Source organism: Sander lucioperca, chromosome 11, assembly GCF_008315115.2.
Source record: "Sander lucioperca isolate FBNREF2018 chromosome 11, SLUC_FBN_1.2, whole genome shotgun sequence".
NCBI classification, from domain to species: Eukaryota; Metazoa; Chordata; class Actinopteri; order Perciformes; family Percidae; genus Sander; species Sander lucioperca.
The window spans coordinates 12,558,304-12,578,150 of NC_050183.1; the positions used below are offsets into that span (position 1 = coordinate 12,558,304).

Below are 19,847 nucleotides of genomic sequence, written 5' to 3' on the forward strand. Positions count from 1 at the left end.
AAGAAACTTGTATGTGAAGTGGTACAGGACGGTTACAAAGAAGACTTGATGCGGCATTTGCTGTTTAAACAAGAAATTAAAGTATAATAGGTGTTTTTAGAGAGATTACAAAGCGACAACACCAAACACCCTTTTAATCCATTTTTATTCCAAACCAGCATTAGTGCCTTCTACCCTGCATGCAGTTCTGGCTGTTACTGGGTTCTAGGACAGCAATGATAGAATGAAGAATCAACTGCTGTACCATCTCTGTGTTGTTTGGAGTTGCTGGGGTCTGTCATTTGAGTTTCTCATCTATAAAACAACCATTAAAAAAAACATCTGGTGAATGTAGTCTATTTTCCCTTCACACAAAACCAGCAGTCTATCATACTCCCTTCAAGCAGGTTTTTCCCCCTTTCTCCCTGGATAGTTTAAAGCAGTTACCCTGCGTCAGCATCGAAGTTTGTCTAAGAGGAAATGACAAGAGCAAGATGTCCAAGTCATTAGTAATGTGAGAGGAGCAGTTCCCAGGCATGTCTCGTTACATAGTTGAGTGCTAACGTGAGGGCTAAGGGCTCGTGTTGGGGCTTTTCTGGGCCCAAGCCTTCTCATATACTCTGTGGGGGACGGGCGAAGAGGACCACAACCCTTCAGCATCTCCACAGTCAATAATGAAAACATCCAAGACCCTGAACCCATAACAACCTTAGCTCAACAAATGAGGAGAGAAAGAGATACCAAAAACACAAATTGTGAGTCCACACATTAATGTAATACACATAAAGACACACACAAACAGACGCACACAGAAATGAATGTAAAACTGGATGCATATACTGAGTATACTAATAGTGGGCCCATGGGAATGTGGCTCCACAAAAATCAAGCTTGGCTCTGGCTCTGGTTCGGTTTCAGCCTGCTGTGGCTTCTGTGGTGGGCCCTTCTGGCTGCCGCACACGCAAACACACACACACGCAAGCACACACACACACACACACACACACACACACGCACATGCACACGCACACTTCTAACCAGATCCAGAGCACTGCTACTCAATCAGAAGTCAAATACAGTAAAGTTGCTGCATATGACTGTGTGTACACCCATTTTGTTGTCATACTGCCAAGGAGGATTACTCCTTACTATAAAACCAACAATAACGCAACTACTTCAGTTGATTCCAGTAGCACAATCTTTCCTGGTTTAAGATCACATCACACAGAAATGATTCGGTTTGACCACATCAATTTACAAAGCAAAGCCAAATTACCAGCTCAAGGTAGGGTGAGATGTAGGGGATTTCAAGGTTTTGATTTTCAACATTTGAAAAATAGAAACTGTGTGATGATTAATAACAGGGGCGCAGGCAGGCCTGCATTGTTGTTTCTAGACATATGGCTCTGTCTGAAGAGGAAGTGTACCTTTGTGGAAAAACTTGTGACTATATAAAAGCCAGTCGACATTTTCGGATTGGGTACTTGATAAAATAAAATCACCTGGCTTCTATTTCTTAACTTACCACTTCTCTATTACACATCAATACTCTGGGAAAATAAATATATAGTCCGTCTATTTTCTGTGCACAGCAATGAAGTGAGAAATTAGTCATATTCTAGCGTTTGACTCACTGCAAAATAAGGGATGGGTATCGTAAAAACAAATTTCAATACCGGTACCGATACCAATACCGTGACTTTGATACCGGTTCCTAAACAATACTTTTTACGATACCAATTTTATAAAACAAAATGAAATTACAACATTACAGCACAAATCTTTGTATTTATTTTTCAGCTCCTACTACATGAGCCCGTCTCTGTGCGTAATGTAGCGTTTTTCCTGCCTGCCTCTATGATGCGTAACGTTAGCCAACCAATCACAAACATTATTAGATCTTGGTAGAAGCATGCTGCATGCTTATTGGCTCACTGACGCTGATGAGATTTACTCCTTAGGTATTGAACTTTGGCATTTTTTGATACTTCAGAGGCAATTCGGTCGGTGCCTAAAAAGTTTTGAATTCGGTACCCAGCCCTACTTCAAATTGCTCTGGATAGGCCAAGAGTGGGAGCCAAACACCCCAAAAATGTACTTATGGGCCTATATGGTTATAGAAAAATATAAACTTGCATATAAGCACGACACATGCATAGGCAGACACAGAAATTCAAACACAAGAAGTTGAATGTTTATTTGAATGCCTCAGGCACTCATCCTTCTTTGCATGAGTGCATCAGCTGGCAAAGTGACAGAGCATCCCAGTATGTGTGCGAGTGTATGTGTAAGGAGCTGATGATCGGAGAATAACGTTACCCCTAAGGGGTCGCACCTCTCTCCATTCTCGCCCTCCTCCCTTATCCCTCCTCTCGCCTCTGTGCCTGCAGGGATTTCCCTTTTCAGTTCAGGAGAGATGTCAGACCTGTTCCACCATCCCTAACACAGAGGCTGGACTCTGCCCTGCATTCATCCAACATCTGTGAAACGCCACAAATCAGTCTAATTTCTAGATATCAGGGCAGAGTAAAGCTTAACAGGGCCACAGCTGAATCCAAATAATCTTTAACACAGTGTTTGTTATTTTGTACACAATTCCCATTGGATAGGTAATATAATATAAATGTAAAGACATGGAGCAAATTATGAGAATCCCTGGCTAACAACTGGACCCCCAAAAACACTTGTTCACAACCACAAATTACACTGTTTCCAGAGAGCCCAGAAAAGCAGGAAATAATTGAATGTCACAACCCTGTAAACAGTAACTTTCTCCCAGCTCATAATAGCTAACCCCTTTCTTATTCCTGTCATCAGATCCATCCCACTCTGCTCTTACCATCATACAACCAATTATTTTCTTTCTTCTCTCCAGTCCATCCCTCTACAATCACTCTTGCCATGTCTTTATTCGTCATCAGAAACAGCACAAGCAAAGTAAGTATCATATATTAATCTGAGTGTTAGCATATGTATACAGAATAGAAAAACGGCAGCTATACCGAAATTGCAGGAGGGAATAAAAAGAGCAAGAGAAACAAAGAGTGAGAGAAAAGCTCCACAACAGGGGTTGAAAGCAGCTAAACCAGAAAGGTCTTCCCTGCCTCCTTCACATATTATAATATTAATATTAATGAAACCCCCCACACACACACTCTGTTTTTTTTTTTTCCCTCAAACGATTTGAACATGAAAAACTTAAAAAGCGCAAATTCCAGGAGTTGCGTATCACAGTTTGACCCGGAGCCACACAGAAGACACCAACCATGACAGACTTGCTGTTCAAAGCAAGCGGGAGCTGCTTTCATCAGGCGATCCTGGTGTTTTTTTTACAGTGTGACACCACCAGCCCATGCCATCTGCCTTTTTCTAAAATCAGAACTTCAAGATGTGCTTCCTGCTTGTGCGTTGTTTTTAGGTGGGCTTTACAACCGAGGCCCAGCGTCACACAGGCTTTTGCTGCTATGCTGCTTGCTGACTGCTGTTTACAGCCAAGCCCCGCAGGCAGGCGCAATGTTAAATATTCACTGTTAAACTGTCAAGCCAGAACTGGTTGGGAACCCAACCAGGCATTCACAGCACAGTAGCATTGGATGCTGCCCTTCTTCAAACGCAACCAGACCAAATCAATCACTTTTCCTTCAGCCAATCCAGAATGAGACCAGCCTATTTCCCTCCTCCTGCCACACACCCACTTCCTGAATTGCCAAGACTCCTGAGGACCACTTTATTAAGCACTTTCTCCTCCATTCATACTTCAAGTTAATTTTCTTAATCATAAATCCTACACACAAATACATTAGCATGCACATCGTTTGCACTTAAAAGACACCTTTGCTCTAGGCCTGAGTAAGCTGCTGCTGACTCCTGATGCCTGACTTCAGACATCTGTAAAATATTTTTATTCGGTGCCCCAATACCGCACTGGCAAAGGTCTCTCATCCTTGGCTTGGCAGGACTTCTGACAGAGCCAGCCGGCAGCGCCATACAGGCCTAACCCCTGCTGCTGCAGCTTCCTGCTGCTGTGAGGGAGTCAGGCTGCCTGCCTCCCATTGACTGTGGGCCAGGCTGGGCAGGGAGGAGGCTGAGGGGAGGCCCGGGGTAGAGAAGACCCCCAAGAGAGAAGAGCAGAGGCAAGAATGGGGGACAGATTGAGAGTCACAGAGGTTGAAGGGTGGGAAGAAGTAGTAAGGAAACTAAATAGGTAAGGGGGGGGGGCTGGTAAGCAAGAAGAGGTGTCTAAGACAAGAGGCAGTAATACAGGAAGAGTAGAAGAAATAGGTGGAATGGTAGTGGAATGGGAGCGAGACAAAAGGGCTCGAGGGCAGGTTAGGCAGCAGGAGTTGAGGGGAGCTTCTCATTATGACTCCTCTTCGTTCTTCATGCCCTCAGGCCTTGACCACAACCTCAAAGCCCCAGGCCAAACCAAGAGACCAGGGAGACCATGGAAGACAGCTGTGAGTCAGGGTACAAACACAGACCGAGTAGGAGAGAGGAGGGGGAGAATGATGTCCCCTGCACTCAAACAAGGCAGTGTGAAATAAAAAGACTGAAAACGAAAAGAAGAAGGATTTCACAATTAAGAGTTGTTGGGTTTTTTTTGCCTGTGATCCAAGTCATTTAGGCGTTATTCATCTATACCAAGACAATCAGATTTTCTACATAATACAGCTGCACAGTGCATTCACGATGATACACTGAATAGTGTTTAGCTGTTAAACGCATAATTTCTGCATTGCATTAATATCACAATCTTTCCTTTAATAGTTTCCTATGATATTTTATATAATATCCCATAATATTTTGTAAAACATCAATGGAGAGAAGAGCTTGTGTGGAACTGTGGAAAATATGGAAGATTTGGACGGATAAGATTTGGATATCCCCAGCATGAACAAAATATGTTCTAATGCAGCTTTCAACTAGCAGCATTTACATCCATTGCACATCTGAAAAATGTAGTTGAAACAAAAAAAAACTTCTTTTGAACTCCTAGTAGCTCTGCTCTCTCTCTTCCATTGGATGCACAATGACAAGTGAATTAATTGAAGCTTTTTGCACAGTTAAGCAGCTCAGTGGCTTCCAACAGTGCAATGGGCTGTCAATTGATTAAATATTTAATCGCCATTAATCGCTTGCCCATAGTTAACCACAAATTAAAAACACATTTTTTTTTTATCTGAGTCTTGATCTGCTTTTTCATGATCATTGATTTAGTTAAAAATGTAAGATTTAAAGCCAGTTATTCAGAATGGGAAGTCTCTCTTTAGATTAAGTGTGTGGCCTTTTCTTTGTGATTCAGGATCAGGTTAAACCTCTGAAGCCGTACAGGGTGTGGCCCTGTCTCTTCAGAGCTTGCACCACATCCATGGCGGTCACCGTCTTCCTCTTGGCGTGATCGGTGACGGCATCACGGATCACGTTCACCAGGAACACCTTCAGCACACCACGGGTATCCTCGTAGCTTAGACCGGAGATGTGCTTCACTCCGCCGATGGATGGCGGGTTTGGTGATCCCCTGGATGTTATCACGGAGCGCTTTACAGTTTCTGCCAACGTTACTGCTGCACCACTTCCTGATTTCCCAAACTACGGCGCAGCCCAAGGCCCAAATGACAGAACTAGGGCTGAAACGATTCCTCGAATAACTCGAATAATTCCATTACAAAAAATCCTCGAAGCAAAATTCTTTGCTCGAAGCTTCGTTAAATCAATGTAATTAAGGTTGTACGGCTCACTGTGTTTCCGCACGGAGGATAATTACTAGCGCACACAACAGGTTGACGCTTCTGTGGACACAAGACCGTTTATATACTGTCTATGCACGAGACTGACGGCCCATATTACAAATGAACAAAGACGAAAATAGCGAGGGTCTAAGAGAAGAGACAGGCGAGAGAAAACGACAGAAAGTTTGGGATCATTTTAAGCTGCAAACATGCTACTACATCATCTTTGTAGAAAACATCCAGTCTACTCATCCATTCCACGGAGCGAACCCGACACAAGGTAGCTAACTAACTAACTAACTAACATCTGCTGCTCTCGTCCACCGCGCTGTTTTACACAACTAGCCTACAGCATGATACTCTGCAAATAGCGATGTTTTATCAACAAGCTAAAACGAGAGCTGTCGGTGTGTAGTCTAACTGTTTATTAGTTTGCTACTAATCTTTGGAAACTTAGCTGCTGCCGGAGACAAACCGGCTCCTCCCCCCAGCATGGCCACTTAATATGCGCGTGAATGACGTCATCATGCCGGTGATGTCTGCATTCTTTCTCCTCACTCAGTATTAGCCTTCTTAAAATGTGTCCCCCAGAACAGTGTACTTGAATAGCCCTACTGTAAGCTTTGTACAGTCACATTTACCTGGGCTTAGTGAACAGCTCTTTTGCATATCCAGTGCAAAGAGCCAGAGGCAAGAAGGGGAAGGGGGTGAGAAATATTAACATTTGGGCCACCAAAAATGTACTTGGAATTTGGCAATAAAAAATGTTGCTTTTTCAAAAAAAAACTGTCTGTCTGTTGTATATATACAAAAGACAGGTTTCCTTTTTTTTAGTACACAGCAATAATAAATATTTACTATTGCTGTTTACTAAGTATTTCTTACTAAGTATTTCTTATCCGATTACTCGATTAAACGATGGCATAATCGTTAGAATACTCGATTACTAAAATAATCGATAGCTGCAGCCCTAGACAGAACGTGCATGCGTTAATCACGCCTTAACTCGTTATTATCGCGTTAAGTTTGACAGCCCTAGTTACAATAAATAAAGAATCTGGCTTTGCAAAACTGATACTCAATCATTTACCATCAATTAAGAACATGAAAAAAAAGAGTGCAGAAGAGACAGTGAAATGTCCCTGGCTTTTCACACTGAAAAAGAGGAGGGTAAAACAGACAGTCTGTCAAAACAAGATGCTCTCAAACAAATTTGCTCTCTTCTGCAGCAAATCCCGTGTGAAACATTAAGGCTCATTTGTGATGAGGTTGGAACAAACGCCCGTAGCACAGTCAGCAAGCAACACGAAAAAATTTTCCTCCCTCGTTCTGTTCATGAGTGCAAATTCCTTCTGCTTTTGTCTGATCTCATGACAAATGCATACTGTCACTGTCACTGATGTGGTGTTTACAGTGGCATAAAGCATCTTGTAATTATTCTATGAAAGTGAATTTGTATCCTGAGGGATTTGTATTTTTGCGTGTGGATAATCAAAAGAGATAGAGTGAGAGGGGACGATTGGAGAGTGATCTCCAATAATAAAAAGGAGGATGTTGCTTAAAAGCCATATTTCCAGCACAGTTTACAATATGCCAACATGGATTTGGTGGCTTTGTTTAGATGGCAACAAACAGCAGCTAATTCCTCAACATGCATTAACCTACAGAAACAGTTCATATAATAGATATTGATTGAATATCTATAGTATAAAGCATGTGCAGTCAGTCCACAAATAACCTGACTAAATTGCTCTTTATGTAAACTGCCACTGATTACAAAAGTTGGTAAAATACTGACTCTCACACTCTTACTCATAAAAATGTCCACTCAATTACCAAAACATTGAAAATTGGGAAAAAGAGTCAGTGTAACAAAAAACTATAACAGCTACATTACAAAGCTATTTCAGTCAAGTCAGTATATCTAAATAATTCAAACGGCATGCTATTTCTGTCAATACATCAAAATCACTGAAATGTTTACCCACTTTTAGCTCAACATTATTTTTAAGTGGGCCCTGTTTTAACCTTTTCCAGTGTGCACTTTGACAGGCATATTGAAGCTATTTATTTCTTCATCTGTTTAATTTTTTGTCTGCTTAGAGGCTCTTTTTTTGCAGACAGCTTACAGTGTGGGGGGGGCTTTTATGTTATTACTTCAATGAATACATTAATTTAATAGGTTCATAACTCCATTTTATATATATATATATATATATATATATATATATATATATATATATATATATATATATATATATATATATATATAAATAGAGTTTTTATTTAGCGCAAGACTTCAGAGCCAAAGGCAAGACCATGGTTGTAAATAAAACAAATAAATAAATAAAGCATGAATAAAACCTTTTTCCGACACCATTTGTAGTGAAATAAACCACTGATGTTGTGTGGTCATGACATAAGCTGACCAAGGGGCACTGGAAGCATTTCATAAACTTTAAACAGGGTCCTAGGTCAGTCATTTTTGTGTTTGCATGTCTTTGAAGTCTGTTTCCCCCCAGAGCACTACAGAGCCCATTGAGAAAAGGCATCAATGCCACGGAGAAATTGAGAACTTTCACATGACACAATGAGCCGCGAGGCATCCTCTAAGGATATATGAACGCTTGAAACATCAGTGACCCTTCATAAGATAGAAGGGAGATGGATATGAAAAATATTGACTGACTGGCTGTTTCTGAGGGGAGTAAAAGGAGCTGCTTAGACAGCCCACTCTCATTGCCAAAGACCTTACTCTAAACTCTAACCAAACTGAGCCTGGAAAGGAAAGACTCAATTCTTAATTCTTCTGGGGGAGGCATCCAGCTTGTATTTTCTATTTCTTGCTTTCTATTATCTGATAATACTACAACTAATCGCAAAGAAACCAAACAAGCCTATATTCTGCTACCTTGGCCAGCATCATTTCTGTACAATGCTTGGCCAAGGTCTTTGACATCATGCAAAAGACATTGCTTAATGTAGCTCAAAAATGGCCTTAGGAAGCATCTTCCTTCAAATATGCTTTGCGAATGAAAAACAAAATAACATAGCAAACATTTTTTGTTCTTTATGAAACCCAAAGGCAAGATGACTGTTAAAGTGGTCAGATGACAAATGTCTCATCTGATCTTTAATCCCGCAGAGGGGCCAGCTCCAGGGCTAAAACAGGAAACTCTCACTGGATAGAGCGATTTGGTCAATTCCAGTGCGCTAAATCACTGCTTTGGGTGCAGCAGATTTTTCCACACCAAAGAATGGCATTTAGGTCTCACTCTGAATAGTTTAGTAGAAAGTCTAGCTGCCATTTAAACGGCACTGACAGAGAACATATGTATGGCCTAGGCAGCCAATATGTATGTATGTGAACCTAAGCTAAATCATAGAGAAAGCCTGGTAAATAATACCTGTGCTTCTAGAAGGCCAACTCCTTGCTCATGTGATAATGGCACATCATCAGTGCCTCTTCCAATAACCAAGTGAAATAACTTGTGAGGGAAAAAGTATTTTTGATGACAAAGTTCTTCTTTCTATGCGCTTCTATTTTCAGATTCAATCAGGCTAAACACTACTGATTAGGGCTGCAACTAACGATTATTTTCATAGTCGATTAATCGATTAGTTGTTTGATCTATAAAAATGCCAAAACATGGTGAAAAATGTGGATCAGTGTTTCCCAAAGCCTAAGATGACGTCCTCAAATGTCTTGTTTTGTCCAAAACTCAAAAGATATTCAGTTTACTGTCACAGAGGAGGGAAGAAACTAGAAGATATTCACATTTAACAAGCTGGAATCAGAGAAATCTTATTTTTTTTAATAAAAAAATGACTCAAACGATTAATCGATTATCAAAATAGTTGGCGATTAATTTAATAGTTGACAACTAATCGATTCATCGTTGCACCTCTACTACTGATCACTGCTGCTATCGTCATTTTCTAGTCTACCCTAATGGACCTTTTTCACAGCAGACATTTTGACTTGTCATAGTAGGAAAAGCACAGCTGAAATTGATAACCTTAACAATGGCTCAATTCCATCAAGTGTCCCAGTAAGCTATTTCAGTGAGTCAGCATGCACAACACCAGGGCCTCTCCTAAGTGGAATGCAGCCATCATTAATGGGTTTGAATACACCTGTGCTTTTCCTACTATGACATGTCAACATGTCTGCTGTGAGAAAGGTCTATATAACCCTTTTAAAATCCAAACAATAGAACAAGGCAAAATATTTAAGTTTTGCCAAAGCCTGTCATAGGTAATCCACCTCTCATCAACTGAAATTCAAAGCAGGATATACTGGCAGAAATCCCTCACCACAGATGCTGATGCAAACATTTGGCAGCCATTCCTGATCATCCGGTTCATGACCCATTCCTTGATAGTCAACTTCACAGAGCCAGCCGGTGTTCATCTATCACCTGATGACGCTGGCAGACTCAAGCCGGTTGTCTTTGACGATGATCGAATGTGGCAACAGAGAAGTGAGTAATAATTGGGTCAACAAGGTATGTCAGTTCCCACTAACTCTTGTCTGAATCATCTCTCTGCAGCGTAGCCAAATGTGATAGTATGACGCCTGAAATATTTGGCTGTGATAGGCAGCGACAGCAACATGGCATGAGATACCCTTTTCACCCTATGTGTGACCCCCAAAACAGTTAGGCCTAGGAGAGGCAAGTGTTATTTTACTTGCTTGGTTGTTGTGCTGCTGGGTTATATTTCCTTCTTCTTAATATTAGTATTTGAAGATTTGTAAAATTATTTTTTATCATCATCATCATCATCATTATAAAGGAGCCATTACAAAAGAATACACTTAGGTCATAACACAATTGTAGATGCAATCGGTATGTAAAGGTTTTGCAATAACCATTCTGACTCACAAAAAAAGCTGAGCATTACACAAGAAAAACTTTCTTCCCAAAAAATGCTTCTTGATTTATTTTTCATTCCAATAAACCATCTCTTTACAACTAGCCTACCAGTAGTTCTCTTCCAGATGAACAGTCATACAGGCTATAACTCTTATGGTGTTTAACAGCATGAAACAGACAGCTGGAAGCAGCTTGAGCTTTTTTTTCCAGACAGAGATGGGTCAGAATACAATATACACTTTAACTGTAATCATTTGGCACAATTTCCACTGAAAATGACTTAATGGCTATGAAACATTTGTTGGCAGTAAGACTTGTAAACATGGGTCTAAGGGTTTAGAGGAAATACAGAGGTAGCCTTATGTTGCCATGCTAACTACTTTGGTTGTAGCTTAACAATGAATTGACACATCGGGGTTGTAACTAACACGATAAAAAACAAGCTGGTTAAATATAAATTCATTCATTTTATATAATCTCTATAATTTCTAAATGTATCAAATTTTGCTCTTAAATTTTAACTTTTTAAAATAATATGTATTATTAAAAGACAATTTGATTAGATGAAACACCGCATTTATTTATAATCAGGGTGAGATTTGGCGGGGGAATGCGTGGGATTTCCCCCTTTCTGGTCTATATATCCCTGCCTCTGCTGAATTATTTTTTTATCACCGGTGGGGACAAAATGTATTCCCCCCTCAAAGTGATCAATGCTACTTCACCAATAGACCACTATATACCTAAAATGGAAGTATTTTAAGCTAAGTAAAGCGCTGCAACGTGAACAATCTATATTGCGATAGAACGATAAAATCCGAGCGGCAGTTGCTGATTGTATTTAGCCGCTACAGAGCTCCGGGACACCGGCTACCAGCGACAGTTGTTTAGCCGCCAATAAGTGACTGTGAGCCAGGTACAGGCAACGCCAGATGACAGTCCTTTCAGGGGCTATGTAGAGTTTATCCAGAAAAAGTTAGCGTCATGCGGCGATGACAGTTAAGTTTAGGCACCAAAACGTCTAGTTAAGTTTAGGAAAAAGATCGTGGTTTGGATTAAGACATTCCCGGTGAACGACCAATCGTTTCCTGGGTGAGTATTGAGTAAGTAAGTATATGAGTAAGTATTTTGTTTCCACTGCGAAGTGAACTCCGCTCTCAGGCTTGAAAGCGCTGTATTTTCCATTGAATATTGAAGTGCATATTTAAGTGTTTGGCATGCATGGCACTACATCCATGGTATTGCAAGGGGATTTAATTCTTGCATTGTTTTGTTTTGCATGATCAAACCCCCCCCACCCCCCCGCTTTTTTTAACAAAATCGCACCCCATTTATAATTACATATACATCTTTACTGTTCATTTCACTCTGTATGCAATCCATCACTGAACGTTTGCTTTGGTGTGAACGTCTAGGATTTTTAAATTGAAACAAAAATTGAAATTGAAACTGGTCAATGTATCATTTAAAAGGCCTTGCCCCTAATCCCTCATCAATCTGCTAGCCTCTCAACTTCCAGCAGGTCTTGAAGCCTATTTGAAAATAAAGTTGAGTTCACAACTAACTCAATTACTACCACCCTGCATTGTTTTAAAATGAGGTATGAAGTCGTCATTCTACTGTATGTGATAGTGAAGCACATTCTAACTATTGAACTGACAGGCAACAAAATCAAGTCACTTCCTTTCCTCTCATCATGACTTGATGCTGGCATATAGCAGTTTTAACCAACAACCAATTCAACAGTTTAAGATTAATGTTGGCAATCAAATCTTCCTAAATTCCTAAAAACACTAAACCAAAGTTCATAAATCAAGGTTTGATAGGTCAACTCTGCCTCATCTGAGCCGGGGAAAACCCAGACTAGTGGCTCTGCCTTTATCAAACCAAGTCTCATTTAAATTGCAATTCAAAAGCCTTTTATCACTTACATATTACTAGGGCTGTCCTCGACCAAAGAAATTCTTAGTCAACTAACATTTATATGATTTTGTCGATTAATCGATTAGTTGATGTAATCGACAGAGCTGTGCTCTTTGAGAGGTGGTTAAGACTAGAAAAGCACAATATAAATGTAGTTAATTAACCATCTGTAAAACTGTGTTTCTCCACAATTAATCCTGCAAAAGTACCACTTTAAATCTTGTGTTTACCAGAAATGTGCTCATAAGTTTCTTGGAAATGAGTAATTAAGCATGAATAAGCATAAAAAATGACTCATCAACTAAAGAAATCTTAGTCGACTAACACCAAAACGACCGATTAGTCGACTAATCGACTAAGAGGTGGCAGCCCTACATATTACTTTCATCAGCTCTGTATTTAGTTTAGTTTATTAAATCTATTCATATCTGGGACCATGTACAAAAGTACACTCAAAAAAAAGAAAATATGCTTTATACCAGATTTAGCTACTAGCTAATTTTCATCTGTAGTCCCTGGGCATTTATTTAATTTTTACATTATATTTCCATCCATCTTCCATACATAAACAGGACTCTATTATTTGAATTGACAATAACAGTGTCTGGACAGCTGAGTGAACGCTCAGGTGAAGTTGCCAGTCAAGCTTAATCCAAGCAGTTAGAGTGTGGATATGTGAACTGCTAGTAATTGAGGCTTCAGCTCTCTACTTGGGAAAATGCATGAAACGTGTATAGTTTGCAACTTCTGTAGTGTGTAAGTTAGTTTGTAGGATGCAGATGTAACGTTCAGATATGCAATGCAGAGGCACATTAAAAAGGTGTCCACTTAATAAGATCATTGACTTTGAAACTCTGACATTATCTAAAAGATCAAGTAAATGAGCAGCAATTGTGGTTAACTATTGGGCCTTAGATTTATAATGGCACAGCCTGGTGTCTGTTGTATTCATGTGCATGACAGTCTGTTTATCTCTAAAAATGCTATCATTGACAGTACAGCATACGTTAGTAATCCAAAGTGAAGTAAGCTTGTGGGACTGCAATTTGCTGTTGCAGATATTACTTGCGAGTACTACTACATAAGATAATTATAAACCACATATAAGTTACACACAAATATTCCTCCACTGCAAAGACAAACAAACATAAACCAGCATGAGTGTAACCATACAGAGTAAATAGACGTATTTGCAATGTCAAAGAAGTTCAGTCTCATCTTTAAGAATAAAACCTACAACTGCACAAGGAAGAAAATGATGCACGTTATAACATCAATGTAACACTCGAGCATGGCATCAGTAAGTGGCTACTTTATTTGGCTACTGTCATGTTTCCACTACTGGTTTAACTACATGGCTTGAAAGCGAAGTTAGGAGAAAGTTGCTCTTTCGCACACTGTAATCATAACGTTACAACGTCGTTGTTCATTTTAAATGACAGCGGCGATTGTGTCATTTCCAAGCAGTGAAAGTTAGCAATGTGGCATGCTAGTCTGCTAACAGGCTAAGCTAGCTAGCGAACTTCATAAAAACTTTTTCTAGCGAGTGTCAAGATCGCGTTTGCACTAGAAACAGTGACAATGTGTGAGCTTTGCAAGACTGACAATTCCAAATCAAGCCAAAATAAAGGTGGGTAACAGTTTACAAGTGGTTCGTTAGCCGTCTAGTATAGCTAGTACAGATTCATAAGTTCTCTTTCAGCTAACGGTGTCTCAGCTCTTACCAGGAAGTGGGACTCTGTTGCTAAGCTATTCCTTCTTCACGTTGAAAGTTTCTCCTGATGGTTATGGCGGTTGTCTTTGTTTTGACTTTCCCTTTTCTCTCCAAGGTCGCTCCTAAAAGTGGACTCGGCAGGCCTCTCTTCCTGCGTGGCAAGTTGAGTGCTGAAAAGTTTTTTTCGGAGAGAGCCTGTGCTGTAGAGCCAGCCGAGATATGTACGTGCTTTCGGATAGCCTCTGCACTAGCTGGGGCCTTCTCAACACCACACACTCCTGACCCGTGTGCCAGTAATGTAAACAACCCAGCATTCCAAGCTGTCAAATACCGCGAGATTCAACAGAGAAACTCAAACTCAAACCACCCCAACACCCCTCCTTTCTTAACTTGACTTAAACAATTATATAGATTGTATTTCTGGATTAGAGGGTAAATCAGCATCAAAATGTATGCAATGCTTATCTGATTTAACTTTATAATTAATTTAACTGATATTTACTGTCTGATACTCTGGCTATGTACTTTGTTGTTTATAATGTTTTACTGACTACTTGTTATATTTTTTCATCTGTATATCTATTGACTGATATGTATTATTTTTTTCTTATTTTTTTTTACTTTAATTATTTTTTATTCTTTATGAAAACATGATCTGTAACAAAATGATTTGTGTTCTACAAGTTCAATTTCCTTTGACAAATTGTAACAAATGTATTCTGCAATAAAAAAAAAAAAAAAAAAAACCCTCCTTTCTTCCATTAAAAGTGTATGGACATTTTCCGTGATATTTATTGAGATATAGGGATATAGGATATGACAGTGAGCTAGAAAGTTCATTCTTGATCTTAGAAACAGTCGACAAAAACATCTTAGTTTTTCTTGATTGCTTTGATTGCAGCAGTCAACTTAAACTCCACATTTTTCAAAACAGTTAACACACAGGCCGAAACAGTGGCACTCATGGTCAAAATGACACATTTTGTTTGCAAAAGGCTCTAACCGTGCCAAAACATTTAAAATATGAAACAAAAGCTAATTTTGCCTTCAAACAACACAACTTGCAAACAAGTGTATGAGCTCTTCCAATCAACCATTACACAGTGGACAACAAAATACTAAATACAGCACTCAGTGCGCATCAGTGCACCATTGCTTGTCATTGTAGCCTATTACTGTACGTAGCTTTCATGCCAGTGCCATTTGTTGTCAAATTTACCTTCTTGCAAAGAACTGGATCCAGAATCAGAAATGCTTTGATGCACATTTTGATTCTATTGATTCTTATTTTCAAACTGTGGCTGAAAACTGAAATACTGTAAATATTACAGTTTTTCTTGATTGCTTTGACCTGCTTAAAGAAACTGGGATCCACTCAGTTTTCATCATCACTGTCTCAGCAGAGCAGAAGACACCTCTTGCAAATGTGTTAACCCTTTCTCATTGGATTGACACATTTTCCCCACCCTTTTGCAGAACAGTTAACAAGGATGCCATTCAAGCAGTCCAAACTCCATTGTTTTAGCTATGGTAACCAAACAGAAACCATCTGTTCCTAACTATTAGAAACTACCTACATCAGTATGAAATCACTGAAGCACCTGTTTGACACTGTCTCCTTCACACAAATCTTCAACTAGCAGTCAGTCTGCAGGCCTTAAAGGTGCAGCATCTGTGTTGTTCTTTGCCAACATGGGTGGAAGAGGTCAAAGGCAGATAAGAGTGAGAGGAAGAGGTAGAGGGGTCCGAGGAAGAGGAGTCCGAGTGCGAGGTGGAGGTATAGTTGGAAGGGCTCAGGTCGCTGATGAAATTCGGTCAACTATTATTGCTCACGTTATCAATCAAGGCCATGTGGCCCCATCATCAAGACAGAAGAGACTGAGTATCAATAGTGGCTATTTCTTATACTCTACAGTAATAGATGTTTATACTTTACTGTAAGAGATTTTATTGTTATTTTCTTAATTTCTTATACTCTAATATTTTATTTTGGTTTACATGTATGGGTTAGGGTTAGTGTAATATTTACAGTATTTCAGTTTTCAGCCACAGTTTGAAAATAAGAATCAATGGAATCAATAAAATGTGCATCAAAGCATTTCTGATTCTGGATCCAGTTCTTTGCAAGAAGGCAAATTTGTCAACAAATGTCACTGGCATGAAAGCTACGTACAGTAATAGGCTACAATGACAAGCAATGGTGCACTGATGCGCACTGAGTGCTGTATTTAGTATTTTGTAGTCCACTGTGTAATGGTTGATTGGAAGAGCTCATACACTTGTTTGCAAGTTGTGTTGTTTGAAGGCAAAATTTGCTTTTGTTGCATATTTAAAATGTTTTTGCACAGTTAGAGCCTTTTGCAAACAAAATCTGTCATTTTGACCATGAGTGCCACTGTTTCGGCCTGTGTGTTAACTGTTTTGAAAAATGTGGAGTTTGAGTTGACTGCTGCAATCAAAGCAATCAAGAAAAACTGTAAACAAAATACATGTAAACCAAAATAAAATATATTAGAGTATAAGAAAATAAAAATAAAATCTCTTATAGTAAAGTATAAACATCTATTACTGTAGAGTATAAGAAATAGCCACTATTGATACTCAGTCTCTTCTGTCTTGATGATGGCCATGATTGATAACGTGATCAATAACAGTTGCCCGAATTTCATCAGAAACCTGAGCCCTTCCAACTATACCTCCACCTCGCACTCGGACTCCTCTTCCTCGGACCCCTCTACCTCTTCCTCTCACTCTCATCTGCCTTTGACCTCTTCCATCCATGTTGGCAAAGAACAACACAGACGCTGCACCTTTAAGGCCTGCAGACTGATTGATAATTGAAGATTTGTGTGAAGGAGACAGTGTCAAACAGGTGCTTCAGTGATTTCATACTGATGGAGGTAGTTTCTAATAGTTAGGAACAGATGGTTTCTGTTTGGTTACCATAGCTAAAACAATGGAGTTTGGACTGCTTGAATGACATCCTTGTTAACTGTTCTGCAAAAGGGTGGGGAAAATGTGTCAATCCAATGAGAAAGGGTTAACACATTTGCTGCTCTGCGCTGCTCTGCTGAGACAGTGATGATGAAAACCAAGTGGATCCCAGTTTCTTTAAGCAGGTCAAAGCAATCAAGAAAAACTGTAACTCAGTGTCCTCTTACTAGCTTTTTGCAGAGCAATTGCAAATTTGATGATGAAATTTGCAGTTGATTAGTAAATATCAAATATATAAAGTATTTGCACTGTGCTGATCCCTGTACAGATACACACTATAGGCTACAGAACAGATACCTCAAAATACCTCCCAAAAGTTTGCAGTGTTTGCACAATTCTCACTCTGGGACATTTTGAAGAAGATGACAGTTACTTTCAACCACTTAGGGTTACACATTCTTAAATTGTAACAAAACTAAAAGATTGGTTGTTCTGACTTCATTTAGAATACACATGATGATTTGTTGAGGGTGTATAAGTGTGTGTGTGTGTGTGTGTGTGTGTGTGTGTGTGTGTGTGTGTGTGTGTGTGTGTGTGTGTGTGTGTGTAAGAGAGAGACAGAAGCTTAATGAACACACACATACACACACACTTTGACACAGTCTTGCTTGCTATCATTATACACATACAGAATACCCACACATCCCATGACACAAGTATGTGTGTGAGTGTGTGTGCAAGAGAGAGACAGAGGCAGCCAAGGCTTAATGGATTCTCGTGAGCACGCACACAAACAGACACACACACAAACACACACACACACACACACACACACACACACACACACACACACACACACTTTGACACACAGTCTTGCTTGCTATCATTATACATGCAGAATACCCACACATCCCATGACACACACCCACATTATGCTCTTGGGAATATCATGACAATTTATTGACACAAATGGTATTGCAGATTGACTCACATGGACAGCGAGAGCATCTGGAATTGATCAGCTTACTTTGCTTTGATAAAAGTTTCATCACTGATTTCAAACTGACAATTCAAACACTGCTGATACACAGGAAACACATCTATCTTCTTACCATCCCCATTGTTAATAATCAACAAGTTATGTGGGGTTGTGTTTTTTCTGCTATACTTCAATAGCCTTTTTTGTTAACCTCACTGCAAATATGGAAAAGGCAGAGATGCCTGGAGTGTAGGATTTTCCCTCCTTTTTCTTCAACAACAGTTGAAGATTAAAAGAAACGTCTCACAGAAATCTGTCAATTCTGTATGTGAATAATGCTGTGTGGAATTTAATGGCATGAGTTATATTGGGTTTCCTCTACACCCACATTTTCTTTCAATAAGATCAATGGCGTGCAGTGACAGATAGGGACGGTCTTTTGTATCTTCAAATTTCAGGTTTCTGAGGGAATAATTAGATGGATGGATGAAAAGTAATGCATCAGTCTGCAAGGGGAGCTGCACCCAGAGATCCTCTAGTTCAACACGCATGCCTCCACGTCTGTTTGGTAGAAAACTGTTTAATAATCGTGTTGAATTTCTATTGTTCTAAAAGTGGCTCTCTGCACTGATCTGGTGCTTTAAACCAATAGAAAACTTTTTGTGTTCTTTTTGCTGATATTGTTTATTTAACAGAGAGGATTTCCTTTTTGATTCAGGGATATTTTTTTTAGCATGAAGAGAGTATTGTCATCTATTTCAATCTCTTCCCCTTCAAACTTTCTGGTGTCGCTTGCAGGTAACCAGGATGGAAAAGGTTCTCCCTCCAGGGGAAATGACGATGGTTGAATCGCTAGATTTATAGAGACGCTTTAGACATTTTACTGTAAATGTAACATTTAACTCTGATGTGTTAGAACAAACACTTTTGTCGGAACAAAACTGCCTACAAATGTAATCTGATGACAATTAAATTGAATGTGGCCATTAATGTGATTTGCTTATGAATATGAACACCATGAGAGGAGACATCTACAAGCACTTTCAGCCAAAATCAAATGCAGAGAAAAAGGTTAATTCCAGATCATTTGTAAAACAGTGTATTCCAATGATTAAAACCACTAAGTAGCTATATATTATGAACAACACCTGCACTTACAACACATGCACACTACTTCAGTTCTTGTTTTCTTCAACATATACATTTCAGCGTAATCCTACCTGGGTTTTTCATTGCTACATATGCTGAAATTTTGCACCCAGGGGCTGAACGCACATTTTAGACACTTTAAAAGAAAAAAATGTTGATGTTTTCACTCATGTCTTTTTATTTCCCTCTGTGTTGTTGATCTGGCTCAGGGGTTAGGTATGACTGCAATGTGGTAGAGACAGAAGCTGCAGTCAAAGCTCCTGTGATCCGGTGCAGACTTCATAGAGACCAGCAGATGGAGGGGAGAGGAGCTGCGTGCATCCTGAAGGTTTAGCAAGAACTGAGAGGTTACACTCTACCAGTACAAAGATGACCTGTCACACACTGAAACATGCCATATCAATGTAGATGAGCTTCCTGTTTATGTACCTCACAGAGCACAGCTATCAGAGGAAAAGAGAAAAGGATTACAGATGGAAATATGTATGAAATGTTGTCTCTCTTTTAATATACCCAGGCGAACTTGGAGGCAGCATGCATGTGACGCCTGCATTTCCATTTAA

At 39.6% G+C, this 19,847-nt stretch overlaps 1 protein-coding gene and 1 pseudogene across 1 annotated transcript in view; both read right to left on the reverse strand.

Moving 5' to 3' along the window:
• The window catches only part of nek7 (NIMA-related kinase 7), a 66,056-nt gene extending 51,533 nt beyond the window's left edge, over positions 1-14,523 (reverse strand). The window contains exon 1 of the mRNA XM_031308443.2: positions 14,233-14,523. The gene's annotated coding sequence lies outside the window, so the exon portion shown is untranslated. The remainder of the gene's footprint in view (positions 1-14,232) is intronic.
• On the reverse strand, positions 5,284-17,003 carry LOC116056291 (annotated as a pseudogene).
• Between the last annotated feature and the right edge of the window lie 2,844 nt (positions 17,004-19,847).